Genomic DNA, 15280 nt, shown 5'->3' with positions numbered 1-15280 from the left:
ACAAGCGATCATTAACTTCCGCTATGGGAATTCGATTCCCTTCAAAGACTTCATCTATCTTTCATGACATCAATCCACTCTCTTCAGTACTCATCTTCTATAGCCTCTTCATAACTCTTAAATAATTCCCTATCAGTCAATAATAAATATTCATTAGCTGGATATCTTGTTGACGGACTTCGATCTTTGATAGATTTCCTGAGTGAAACATTTGTAGGAACTTTGGTTTCTGACAACTGTTTCTAAACACCGTCATTTACCTCAACCTGCCCAGAATTCTCATCTGTATCAAAAAACCGTTCTTTCTAAATCTCATCTTCTATTTGTGTAAAAGGTTGCATCAAAGAAACTGAACTCAAATCAATCAGATCTTCATTTTGCTCAAACTCTATTTTTCTTGTCTTCTCAATGTCTAGTATTGTTTGGTCTTTTATAAACACAACATCTCGACTTCTTATAAGCTGCTTATGTACTGGATCATACAATCTATAACCGAACTCATCTTGGTCATAACCAATAAATACACACAATCTCATCTTGGTTATCGTTGTAACTTAAGCATGTATGTGGAGACATACAAATGGATCGTGCTTTAAGTGATAACCTAAATGGTCTGTAGTATATAGATAAAGAAGGAAAACTTTATCCTGGTGACACTATGAGTGTGATCCGCTTTGTAGGTATTACAAATGTTGTAAAGTGCTACAAATGGTCTAATCCTGATGATTCGTGTATTAGACATACATGTAGGGATACTCTATACAAAGGAGTTTGTATAAGACCGAACCACGAAATGTTTAGTCTCGTTATATAATGTCGTTCATGACAGAGACCTTCATTTCACTGGGATGACCATAGGTAACATGACCTTAATCCTAAGTGAGTGTTGAACTCCTACCTATGAGGGCGGTTCTTTGATTTGTATAGGTACGAATGGCCAGATTGTTGACTCAAACCTACCACTTTAGGAATTCATCTGATTGGGGAGCTAGGAACTGAGCTACATAAGATGGAATTCACTGCTTCCCCAAAGCAGGGGTAAGTAGATAAATTGCTCTCGTAAGCGCTGATTCTGGGGCTTCAACAATGTGGCGCCACACCTTCTTTTGGCCCTAAAAGGGTTTACTCATAGTGGGACTATGATGTATTGTTCATTAGAGGAATCAATGGTACTTAAGGAGTTAAATGTAACTACAGGGGCAAAATGGTAAATTGGCCTAGCTTACTTACGAGTGATTTGTGAAGAGTCATCGTATTATTAATTGATTATATCCAATGGACACATAAATATATCTGTAGTGCAAAGAATGTAACTATCGGTCTTTAGTGGAGTGCTCGACAGTTAACGGATGGAGGCTCGACAGTTAACGGATGGTGGATATCGTGATTAAAAAGTTCAATAAGTTATTCACATACCGTTGGAGCTTTAAGCTACAAGTCCATAAGGTCCCCGTGGTAGCTCAATGGATTCATGTTGAGAATCCGTTTTTGGGTTAGTTTGAAACGTTCAAATTAACAAGAGGGAATTTGATTATATATGATATAATTAAATTGATTCAATTATATGTGATATAATTGATTGAATGTATTTGATACATTAATATTTGATTTGAGGAATTAATATAAATATGATTTATATTAAATGCCATAAAGAAGAAATAACTATGATTTATATGTTGCATATGATGTGATATTAAAACTATAGGATAAAAATAGAATATGATAAGTTAGTTAGTATATTTATTTATAATAAGTTAATTATAAGATAATTGATTTCAGTTTTCTCCAATAACCACCTTGGTGGGAGGTTATAGACGGTTTATGGCAACCGGTTGGATAAAGTGAAAAATAGTTTTTCATTTTTCATTCGATGCACTACGCGAAGCAAGTGATACGATAACTAGTTAAGAGAGTAAACGATCAATCGAGTTTTGGTATATGATAGTTACTCGTTGCTAAATGATCGAGTACTCAAGTCTATACAATATACTTCTTCCTTCTCCCACTTACTCGATCATCTAGTTCATCCATCCCTCTTCCTAAATCCATACAGATCTCACACTTCCTGGATTTTCACATCGAGAATACCAAGGTAGCCTTGTGGTAGTGTCGAGTTTCCATTCGAGGGTCGAGGGTCGAGTTGTACTTGATTGTGATCAAATATTTGCCAGTTCATGTTGTTTGCTGAGTTTGATCGTTTCGTGTTGTTGGACGCATTGTTGTTAGATCGAGGAAATACTAAAAGAAAAGGTGCTTCAAAGGTATCGTCTACTCTATCTCTTGTATTTTACTTTGAAGCATGTTGTAATTTTATCCTGGATGCATAACTATTCTATTAAATTGTAAATGTTCATGTTCTTTCACAATGGGATTTGGAACGATCTGCTTCCGCTCATTGGTTCTCTAGATTTAGAGTTCTTTCAATTGGTATCAGAGCCAAGTTGTTCTGATATTCCAAATTCCATTGATGTATTGAATTACATTTGTAGTCTTGGTGGGTTTTATGTTGTCTGCAATGCGTTTAAGTGTTAGATGTAGTTATGGATGTGAATTGATGGATGTTTTGGGATGATTGCCTCTGTTTTATTGCTTTCTTTTACATTTCAAAGTTAATTTGTAAGGGCCCACCATAGGTTATACATTTTATTCATGCATCATCTTTATATTATAAGTGTTACAATATAATAATTTGCATGATTAAATTACATTAAAGCATGCTCATGCATCATATAATATAAGAGTTATAATATATGCATGCATTAAGCATATCCATGCATCATCTTTATGTTATAAGTGTTATAGTATAAGGGTGTATGAGAGCATATATGCTTAGTTCATTACAAGTTATATAAAAGTTTTATATAGTAATGAATGAACATTGCACGAAGCATGACACTTGGGTTAATTTATAAAAGTTATAAATACCTAGTCTAGTTTAGCAATGTGGTTAGTTTTAGTTGTTTCATTTTTATAAGAGTTATAATTAATGAAATTAGAACCAAAATCAGTAAGAAAGACACATGCAAACTTAGGCTTTAATCTTGTTTTAAAAGAGTTTTAAAATTTGATTGAGATAGACCTAAGATTACGGTTGTAATGAGATTAGAAACCTAAGTTTAATCTTTTAATTTGGTTTAATAGAATTAAATTTACTAATAAAAGATTAAATATGTATCAAATCTATCTATAAGGGAACTATTGTCTAAGGTGGGTTCTGGCTAGGCTAGGGTATTTAAGCTGATGGAAATGGAACACCCCTACATCGGAACCTACCTGAAAAGGTGAATTAGATAGATTTGTTGCATGCATGCAAATTTGATGATAGTCTGTTAAAGTGTTTAATAAAACTTGACTCAAACTTGTTTAATTATCAAAGGCAAGAGTTGTTTTTGAGAAAATTAAACACTCAGTTAAAATCAATAGTCGGATTTACTAAGTTAATGAATCTCTAGGTAGAACATTTAGTGGGAGGTACTTGGGGTATATGATACTTCACTTCAACCTCTACACGTTTTTTCTTAAAATTCACACCGTGAGATCTATCCTCGGCCTCGAGGCACTCTGGGAGTGTCCCCCTAAAGGATGGTGTTTGGATAGGTCAATACCAAGGTATGGAAAGAATGTTCATAGTAAGTGGGAGCAGGACGTGTGACAACATATCCTATGGTCTCTTTCATTAGGTTGGATAACATTTTCGTGCATCGCCTCAAGGCACCCTGAGGTATCCCCCTAAAGGGTGGTTGTATTTGCATAACTTTTTATCTGATCTCTTAAAAAAGATAGGGTTGCTTGAGTTTCTTGTTTTATATGCTTTTTCCCTATAGAAGATGCATTAAGGTGGGACCCTAGGGCCTAAAATGAAGGATTAAACTTGTAAAGGTTCACAGTTCTAGACTGAAAAATAGTGACTATTAGAGTTAGTTACAAGATGTTGTTTCTGTCTAATGGTTAAGAATGTGTGATCGCAGTGAAGGGGCACTTGATCACCCCAACAGTGACTTTTGTCCTACCTCGCTGGGGCATCATTGCAAAATAGATGTCACTTAGGGTACGATGCTTGATTTTATATAGTGGAAATGTGGATGATATGCGTTGATGAAATTGCATTGTGCACTCAAGTTTCCCCAGCGAAATCCAAGTGTAAATTCCTCTGAGTTTCCTGGTAAGTCCAGGGTCGAACACAGGGACTTGTGAAAACAGATTACATTGGTAATTTTTATGAAAACCTTGTGGTAACCAAGCAAATAAATTGTTGGTTTTTTGTTGATTGCATTAATGAGAAAATAAACAAATACGGCGGATTTGAGAAAAGGCAGTTGTGTGATAGATGCAATGAGTATGCGATGAATGGGTTGAGAAGATCTTTAGCTAGCGTGACTTGGGAATGCATCAGACTACGCGATCATGTTACAACCATACACAGTAAGTCATTTTCCAATGCAAATGCGATGCTTCTAAGTCTAGGACACATGTGTTGAATGCAAAAGTGTCCATAGAGCTTTTTCCTAAGTCTCTACTCTTGTCCTATGCGATCATGCAAAATGCATGAAAGCAAGGTGACCGCATACAATTGTATCCTATCTTTAGGATGCATGCGATGCGTTAATAACAAATAGTGCTCATTCCTAAGCTCCTATCTTTTGATTATGCATTCTAATCTGGCTCTTCCGATCCTAGATTCTAACCTGACTTTCCCAAGTCTAGATCCTATCCTTAGACTACCCTCCCGAGTATCTCTAATGGACGAATGAAGCATACATAATACAAGATAATCGCAAAGAATGAAGATTCCCTAGTTGTTCTAGCTAAATGCTTCTCAACACATTCAACTGATTTAGCTACTCACGCGTGAATAACAGAGATTGATCATGTATAGAAAAGGAAATTCTATTTTTATAAATGAGTTGAGTACAAAATGACAATGGAATTTAAAGGTAGAGAGCCTGGTAGCAATTCCTTGCTGACCGAGGCTATTACACTGAAATCTCTATTCGGTTCTAAAGATGTTCCTGCTTCCACAGGCATTGGCCCTCTCTAGGCCCTTGAAGCTTCCAGTGCTCTCCCAAGCTTACCGGAACGATCTACCGACATACCCTCCTTCTTCGCTTCCACCTTAAAATGAAAGAAAACTAAGAACAAAGACATATGAACTAAAGAATGGTGAACTGATCAAATTATCAACCCCTTTTCTGAAGAATGCCCTTGGTATTTATAGAGCATCCATGGTGAAAGGCGGCTTCTCTCTCATGGTTGCACAGATAGGACGGCTTTAATTCCTGACTGATGCGCCGAATAATTGTCACTGAAAAGCTGACTGTACTTTATGACCATTATCAGCTGTCAACTTAATTTGGATTTGACTGTCATCAGCTTTCTATCCCATCACACTTAATCAGCCTCTCACCCAGATGCGCCCACCATGTTGCGCCGACCAAGTTGCGGTGATCCTTCTTGGGCGAATGTTTTCGAACAAAATCATCGCAAAGCCTTTCAGTGAAGTTGCGCTCGACCAATGATTTCCTATAATCGCAATTCTTGCATTGCGTCAACGCATATTCTGCACAAAAATATAAAAATCAACTGTTCTAATGTGTTGAACACATGCAACCGCAATATTATGAAATCGATGCTTAATGGACGAAAATTAACATATTTTATCAACGAATTCCAACATTGTTTAAGAACTTAGCACTATGATAACGTGCATTTCTGCCTATTATCACACCCCCAAATTTAAATAATGTTTGTCCTCAAGCATAAGTTAAAGATTCCTTTAGCAAGTCAACCGCAATGTTCTTTTCCTAGATTTCTCAAGGATACTTCATTCAAATCCTATATGCCAAAGTTTCCTTAAGTCTTATTCAAGTCTCTGCTTAAAATATTTCTAAGACCTAGGGACTGCAAGCTTAACCGTAAAAAGGACTTTACAAATTTCCAGAACATCGCATGAGTTATTTCAAAAAAAGAAAATTTTCTACCAGGGTGTCAAATGATTTTATCCTTGCATAAAAATTTTCTTCATTGATATTTTTTTTTCTGACCTTGCATTGATCCAAGTGCCTTGCCTTTATTTTGGCTTGCCCCCATGGGTCTCATGCGAACATCCAACTACGAGCAATGCACTGTTTCTCATACTAGACTCATACCTATTTGGCAGTAGAGTTGCGGTCATTTATTTATGCGTTGATCCTGGTGACTCACTTTTGTTTTGGCCTGCCCCCACGTGTGTCATGCGATCATCTAACTACGGGTAAGTGCCTTTCACAACTTAACTCTTATCAACATAGGTTTCCCATTGCATTGATAGTGGAGTTATTAATTTCAATTTTTTTTTCAAAATAGCAAGGTTGAAAATAAATATCTCACCCCCAAATTTAAAATGTGGCAATGTCCTCATTGATAAAAGATTGAAATGAGTCATGCAATGTTCTTAGAATGTGTTGTAAAGAGAATTTGAAAGAAATCTAGCAAACCCCTAACTTCTAGAAATATTTCATGAGGTGACTATCTTAAGATTAAGTTGACTTTAGTATATACGAAAGAAATAGAAGCATAATTTTCATCATTGAAATCATACTTGGCAAAGAGACATTATGCAATAAACTACTAAACTTATCTATGTCAAATGATTGCGATGATCAACGAGGATACGGTGATAAAGCTTTTAAAACTATCATGCGATGTGATAGTGCAAAATTTGAAATAAAGATAAGGAAGAGTACACCCCCAAATTTGCGTTGTAGTCCGCATTGTGTATTGACACATCCATCTTTGCGGCGATCTTTCTTCTTTGGATTTCGGTAATAGAGTGACATAATTTTTTGCTTCAAGTAACATCTCTGCAATCCTGTGCCTTAATCATTGTAAACAAACAAAGAGAGGGTCAAATGATTTAAAACAAAACAACAAGTTTTTTTTTAGAGAAATAGGAATAGAAATAAGTAAAATGCAGATAGATAAATGATGATAGAAGTAACGAAGGAATGAGAGTTCAAGAATCAAACAAAGGGCATTCCGGGTTTCTCAGCTTCACGGAGGCCTTTTTTGGCTGGAAATCACCTCCGCAATATGCCTTAACTCGCTGTCAATTAATCTTAAATATCCGACTTCCATTCTCAGTGCTCAGCTTCACCACACCATGTGGAAATATTTCTTTGATGATGAAGGGTCCAGACCAGCGTGATTTTAGTTTTCCCGGGAAGAGTTGCAGCGTGAGTTGAAGAGTAAGACCTTTTGTCTGACTTGGAGGTTTTTACCGCATATGCGTTTGTCATGTCAGCGCTTGGTGCGCTCTTTATAAATCTTCACATTTTCATATGCATTGATCCTCCATTCTTCTAACGACCAATTGCATTTTTCGCGATTCCCCTGCCTTCTTCAAATCAAATGTCAGCTTCTTTACTGCCCACAGTGCCTTATGTTCCAGCTCTAAAGGCAAATGACACGCCTTACCAAACACCAACGCATATGAGCATATACCTATGGGTGTTTTAAATGCAGTTCGGTATGCCCATAGCACATCATCAAGCTTTGTTGTCCAATATTTTCGTAAAAGCCTTACTACCTTCTCAAGTATCAGCTTAATTTCTCTATTGGACACTTCAGCCTGACCATTCGTTTGCGGATGGTATGAGGTGGCCACTTTGTGGAGAATGTTATATTTGCACAGCAGCTCATTGATATTGCAAATGACAAAGTGGGATCCTTCATCACTTATGAAGGCATGGAGAGTGCCAAAACGAGTGAAAATCTGTTTCTTCAGGAACTGGGAGACTACCGTCGCATCACTTGCAGCACATGCTATTGCCTCTGCCCACTTGGAGACATAATCGACGGCTAATAAAATATAATGTTTACCATTCGAATGAGGGAATGGTCCCATGAAATCAATCCCCCATACGTCGAATAATTCAAGCTCCAAGATAGTGCTCATTGGCATTCCATTTTTCCATGAAATGTTACCTGTGTGTTGGCACCGATCATATTTCATTGCGTAGTTAGCCTCATCCTTGAATAATGTTGGCCAAAAGAATCCACTCTGTAAAACCCTGTCTCTTATACACATCTAGATGTGTATAAGAGACAGGGCATGCATGCTTCCATGAAATGTTTCCCGTGCATTGGCACCGGTCACATTTCATTGCATAGTCTCCTGCATCCTTGAATAATGTTGGCCAAAAGAATCCACTCTGTAAAACCTTAGCTGCAGTGCGCTGTCCTCCAAAGTGCCCACCATATGATCTGTCTCTTATACACATCTAGATGTGTATAAGAGACAGGCGTAGTTAGCCTCATCCTTGAATAATGTTGGCCAAAAGAATCCAAACTGCAAAACTTTGGCTGCGATGCGCGACCCTCCAAAGTGCCCACCATATGTTGAGTCGTGGCATAACAATAATATGCGTTGTTGAGTAGCATCTAGTACGCATAATCGAAAAATCTGGTCTACACCTCTTTTAAACAGATTCGGCCCATCCCAATAATAATGTTTGCATTCACTTTTGAGCTTCTTCTGTTGGTGGTAGGTGTAATCTTCAGGAAATTGCTCGCAAACCAAATAATTGACTATGTCCACATACCAGGGCAATTCTTCTATATGAAACAGCTGCTCATCCGTGAATACGACACTCACCTCAGACTCATTGCGATCAACCTCAAGATTTTCCAGTCTAGACAAGTGATCTGCAACTTGATTCTCTGTCCCCTTCCGGTCAATTATTTCTATATCAAACTCTTGAAGGAGAAGAACCCACATGATCAACCTTGGCTTTGTGTCCTTCTTTGTCATTAAGTATTTGATCGCCGAGTGATCAGTGTGGATGAGTACCTTTGTTCCCATCAAATATGCCCGAAATTTTTCCAACGCAAAAATTACCGTTAGGAGTTCTTTCTCTATGGTGGTATAATTTGTTTGAGCAGACTTTAATGTTTTACTTGCATATGCGATGGGATGCAAAATTGTTTTTCTCTTTTGCACTAAAGCTACTCCCATTGCATACCCGCTTGCTTCGCACATGATTTCAAAAGGAAGTGTCCAATCCGACGAATCAATACGGGTGCGGTAATTAGCGCATCTTTCAAAACTCTGAATGCGTTGAGGCAGTTGTTGTCAAACTTAAATTTTCTGTCAGCCTCTATTAACGCACATAGTCCTCGAGATAATTTGAAAAGATGGCCATCATGCACCTTTGGAACGTGCTTGACGCATTGCAGAGGCCAAATAGCATGCGGCGAAAAGTAAATGTCCCATATGGGCAGGTGAATGTGGTCTTGTCTTGATCTTCTGGAGCTATCATAATTTGGATGTATCCGACATAACCATCCAGGAAGCAGTAAAAATCATTTCCAACTAGATGGTCTAGCATTTGGTCGATGAATGGTAGAGGGAAATGATCTTTCTTTATGGCCACATTCAACTTGCAGTAGTCCATGCATATGTGCCATCCAGTGATGGTCCTTTGCGGTATTAATTCGTTATTTTCATTCGAGACTACCGTCATTCTGCCCTTCTTCGGCACACACTGCACGAGGCTGACCCACATGCTATCTGCTATGGGATAGATAATGCCTGCATCTAGCCATTTAATGATCTCTTTCTTGACGCCCTCTTTCATCGCAGGGTTGAGTCTGCGTTGATGTTCAATTATTTCTTTGTGGTCATTTTCAAGACGAATGTGGTGCATGTAGTACGCAAGGCTAATTCCTCTAATGTCAGCAAGCGTCTAGCCCATTGATCGCACATGTTTCTTGAGAATGCTCATCAACGCATTCTCCTGGTCTTCGTTGAGCATAGAGGAAATGATCAATGGCAGCTTCTCATTCTACCCCAAAAATGCGTACTTTAAATGGGTTGGTAAGGTCTTCAATTCAAGTGTTGGTAGTTCCACTAAGGAAGGTTGCGTTGTTTTTCTTGGATCTGTTTCTGTTGGTTCTACTTCTTGCTTTGTGATCATCTCTTTTTCCTTGTTTTTTTTGTTGTGATCGCATTATAGGCAGCAAAGAATGCATTGGCATCCTCTTCTTCATTCTCTTCATCAGAAATTTCTTCTTCAATCACATTCTGGTCGTCATCTGAACCATGCAAGTCTTCTTCATCCGAAAACTTCATGGCATGAATTATATTAAACTTGAGCTTTTGTCCATTGATACTCAAAGTGATTTCCCCTTTATTCACATCAATTTGAGCACGACCTGTTGATAGAAAAGATCGCGCAGAATGATGGGCACATCTTTATCGGCCTCGTAGTCTAAAATGATGAAGTCAACTGGCAGGATAAATTTGTCAATGGTTATCAGCACATCCTTCACCTTTCCCTCTAGATGCACCAGAGATCCGTCGGCCAGTTGGAGAGTCATTATTGTGGGCACAAGTTGCCCCACATTCAATTGTCTAAAGATTAACAGAGGCATCAAATTTATGCTGGCTCCCAAGTCACACAGAGCTTGCCCGATGTACATTCCTCCTATGGATCAAGGAATAGTAAAGCTACCAAGATCGCTCATCTTTGGTGCAATTATTGATTTGGAACTTTGCATTAATGCCACCGTGGTAAATTTTCCAACTCCTCTCTTCTTAGTTACCATATCCTTCAGAAACTTGGCGTAGGCAGGCATTTCCTCAATCACTTCACTGAAAAGAATATTAACATGTAATTGCTTTAACATAGATAAGAAGCGTTGGTACTACACCTCTTCATTCTTTTTCTTTCTTAGTCTCTGTGGGAAATGGGGTAACTGAACTTTCAATTGGCTTTAAGGTCGACGTAACCTCCGGTTCTACTACTTCGTTTTCTCTTTCTTCTTGTTGCGTTACCGCAATCTAATGTTCAGCCACAATGGAAGTTGTTCTACTAAGCTTCTTCTTTTCTCCTAAAACAATCTTCCCACTACGCAATGTCACAACCTGACATTGCTCTTTACTTGATCCCTCCGGGTTGCGTGGAAGTTCAGTTGAACTTGGCAAAGCCCCTTGTGGTCTACTCTTTAGCTCACTCACAATCTAGCTCATTTGTAATTCTAGATTGCGGATGGACGTAGCCAGACTTTGAAGCATGGTCTCGTTTTTCTCTATGTATTGCTTCAACAGGCTCTCAAAAGAGGAAGATTGCGGTGGTTGTGAGCTACTTGCTTGATTGCTCGTTTGACTGTTGTTGCATGGGAAGAATCCTGGTGGCCCTTCTTTCTGCGCCACAGGTTGGAAATTTTGTTGCTGATTCTTGCAAGCAAAATTGGGGTGGTTTCTCCACCCGGGGTTGTAGGTATTCGAAAAAGGGTTATTCTTTACAAAGTAGACAAATTATGGATTTTGCGGGCAATCTTCCATCGCAAGCCCATCATCGTAAGTCGCACACCTTGCGCTGTTTTGACTGCTTGCGTTGATTTGCCCAGTTTGCGGTGTTGGGTTGCTGATCACAATTCCTTGGATTAAATTCATCATTGCGATCATCTGGTTTTGTAATGAAGCAATAGCACCATTATTTGCGTCAGTGTCTTTGAGTCTTAATCTCTGGTCACAATCTCTCCAATCTTCATGGTTCATAGAGATGCGATCCAAGATAATCTTCGCGGTTGCCGTATTGGCAGCAGTCTATGAAGCGGGATTCAAACCATGATAGAAAATCTCCATTTGAAGGCAGTCTGGCAACCCATTATGTGGACAGTCCTGAACCAACCTCTTAAACCTCGCCCAAGCATCGTTAAGCGATTTGTCCATGTCTTGTTCAAAATTTGTGATAAGTTTCCTTCGTCTGGCATTCTCAATCGGTGGAAAATACTTCTTCATAAACTTCTCCACAACCTATTACCAAGAAGTGATCTCTTCCAGCTCAAGAGAATATGTCCATTTCCTAGCCTGATCACAGAGAGAAAAGGGGAACAACGTTAGTCGAACTTCTTCGGCAGAATGTTTGGGAACACAAAAGTATTGCATATTTCAATAAAGCTTTGGAGGTGGCATGCGGGTCCTCGCCACGCCTTCCTCAGAATTGACCTGCAGTCTGGATCATCTGCAGCATCATTGGCTTCATTTTGAATCGGCTTCCGTCGAGGGCAGGCCTCATGATTCCCGAAGAGAAATCATAGAGGTTTGGCTATGCATAGTGCCTGATGAGCCTATTGCGATCGTTTGCCAACAGAATTGGATTCGCCATGACATTGTTATCATTTGGTGCTCCATTTCCAGGCTGCTCCGCCATCTCTTCTTTATTTTACTGTGGTTGCTGTTGTCGGTCTCTCAATCTTCATTTAAAAGTACTTTCAATCTTTGGGTTATAATTTGCCGGAGATTGAGACTCTCCAAAGAAATTAGAAAAATTACCATTAGCACTCTATTTTGCCGAAGTCCTCGGCAACGGCGCCAAAAAATTGATGCTTGATTTTATGAAGTGGAAATATGGATGATATATGTTAATGAAATTTCATTGTGCACTCAAGTTTCCCCAGCGTAATCCAAGTGTAAATTCCTCTGAGTTTCCTGGTAATTCCAGGGTCGAACACAGGGACTTGTGAAAACAGATTGGGTTGGTAATTTTTATGAAAACCTTGCGGTAACCAAGTAAATAAATTGTTGGTTTGTTGTTGATTGCGTTAATGAGAAAATAAACAAATGCGGTGGATTTGAGAAAAGGCAGTTGTATGATAGATGCAATGAGTATGTGATGAACGGGTTGAGAAGATCTTCAGCTAGCGTGACTTAGGAATGCATCAGACTATGCGATCATGTTACAACCATACACATCAAGTCATTTTCCAATGCAAATGTGATGCTCCTAAGTCTAGGACGCATGTGTTGAATGCAAAAGTGTCCATAAAGATTATTTCTAAGTCTCTACTCTTGTCCTATGTGATGATGCAAAATGTATGAAAACAAGATGATCGCATACAATCATATCCTATCTCTAGGATGCATGCGATACGTTAATAACAAATAGTGCTCATTCCTAAGCTCCTATCTTTTGATTATGCATTCTAATCTGGCTCTTTCGAGCCTAGATTCTAACCTGACTTTCCCAAGTCTAGATCATGTCCTTAGACTACCCTCCCGAGTATCTCTAATGGACGAATGAAGCATACATAATACAAGATAATCACAAAGAATGAAGATTCCCTAGTTGTGCTAGCTAAATGCTTCTCAACCCATTCAACTGATTTAGCTACTCATTCGTGAATAACGAAGAGTGAATAGATATAGAGAAGGAAATTCCATTTTTATAAATGAGTTGAGTACAAAATGACAATGGAAGTTAAAGGTAGAGAGCCTGGTAGTAATTACTTGCTGACCGAGGCTTTTACACTGAAATCTCTATTCGGTTCTAAAGTTGTTCCTGCTCCCGCAGGCATCGGCCCTCTCTAGGCCCTTGAAGCTTCCGGCGCTCTCCCAAGCTTACCGGAACGATCGGCCGGCACACCCTCCTTCCTATCTTTCGCCTTAAAATGAAAGAAAACTAAGAACAAAGATGTATGAACTAAAGAATGGTGATCAAGTCGTCAACCCCTTTTTTGAAGAATGCCTTTGGTATTTATAGAGCATCCATGGTGAAAGGCGCTTAATTACCCGGGGTTGTATTTACAGATGGGACGACCTTAATTCCTAACTGATGCGCCGAATAATTGTCACTAAAAAGCTTATTGTACTTTGTGACCGTTATCAGCTGTCAACTTAATTCGGATTCGACTGTCATCAGCTTTCTATCCCATCGCGCTTAATTAGCCTTTCACTCAGATGCGCCCACCATATTGCGTTGACCAAGTTGCGGTGATCCTTCTCGGGCGAATGTTTGCGAACATAATCATCGCAAAGCCTTGCGGTGAAGTTGCGCTCGATCAATGATTTCCTATGATCGCAATTCTTGTATAGTGTCAACGCATATTCTGCACAAAAATACAAAAATCAACTGTTCTAATGTGTTGAATGCATGCTACTGCAATATTATGAAATTGAGGCTTAATGGATGCAAATTAACATATTTTATCAACGCAATCCAACATTGTTTAAGAACTTAGCACTATGATAACGTGCATTTCTGCCCATTATTAGGGTACAATAGAACTATTTTGCTAAAACCTAAAATTGATGTTAAAAGTGGTAATGCAAGTAGACTCATTAAGTTTGTTCTTGTTTTCAGCAACTTTTGAAAATGGACAACACAACTTTACCTCTTTTAGTCGCCAACAAACTAACTGGCAAAAACTATGCTAGTTGGTAGAACACGATAAACACAATACTTATCATCGATGACCTTAGGTTCGTCCTTATGGAGGAGTGTCTTCCTATTCCACCTTAAAACGCAACTCAAAATGTTTGAAAGGCATATAAGAAATGGACACGGGTGAACAAGAAGGCCCGAGCGTATATCTTGGCCAGCCTGAATGACATTTTGGCCAAGAAGCATGAGCTCATGGTCACTGCACGTGAGATCATGGAGTCCTTGAGGGGAATGTTCGGACAATCGTCCGCGCAACTCAGACATGACATTCTTAAGTTTATCTTCAACTCTAAAATGAAGGAGGGAACATCTGTTCATGAACATGTTGTGAACATGATGGTCCAATTTAATGTGGTGGAGATGAACGGATCTCACATCGATGAGGCCAACATGGTTAGCATTATTCTGGAGACGTTGCCAGAAAGCTTCCTCCGTTTTGTTAGCAACGCTATTCTGAATAATGTTGACTATACCTTTACAACTCTCCTCAATGAGTTGTAGACATTCCAATTCTTGCTGAAAAGTAAGGAGAAAAAAGTTGGTGAGGCAAATGTTGCTTCATCATTTAGAAAGTTCCATAAAGGTTTGACCTCAGGAACTAAGTCTGCACCTTCTTCTTCTAGCACCAGCAATTGGAAGAAGAAGAAGGGTAGTAAGGGGAAATGGAAGGCACTTGCTAACCCACATCTTATCGCTCTACGAGGTAGGCGACCAACACCGCTTGACAAGGGAAAATGTTTCCACTACAACCAGGACAGACACTGGAAGCGGAACTGCCCACGTTATTTAAAGGAGAAGAAGAAGGACAACAAGGTCAATATAATTTACTAGTTTTGGAGAATTGTTTAGTGTAGAATGATGATTCTGCCTGGATTATAAACTTTGGAGCCACTGACCATGTTTGTTCTTCATTTCAGGGGATTAGATCCTAGCGGCAGCTTGAGGGTAGTTAGATGATGATGCAAGTTGGCACCGGGCAGGTCGTCTCAACAGTGGCAGTAGAACGCCTTCGGTTGACTTTACAGAATAGATTTATCATTTTGTAAAGTAGTTGCTTGAATGTAAATACACCTTGA

This window comes from Benincasa hispida, chromosome 5 (genome assembly GCF_009727055.1).
Source record: "Benincasa hispida cultivar B227 chromosome 5, ASM972705v1, whole genome shotgun sequence".
Classification (NCBI taxonomy): Eukaryota; Viridiplantae; Streptophyta; class Magnoliopsida; order Cucurbitales; family Cucurbitaceae; genus Benincasa; species Benincasa hispida.
Note: the sequence above shows the minus strand (reverse complement) of the source record.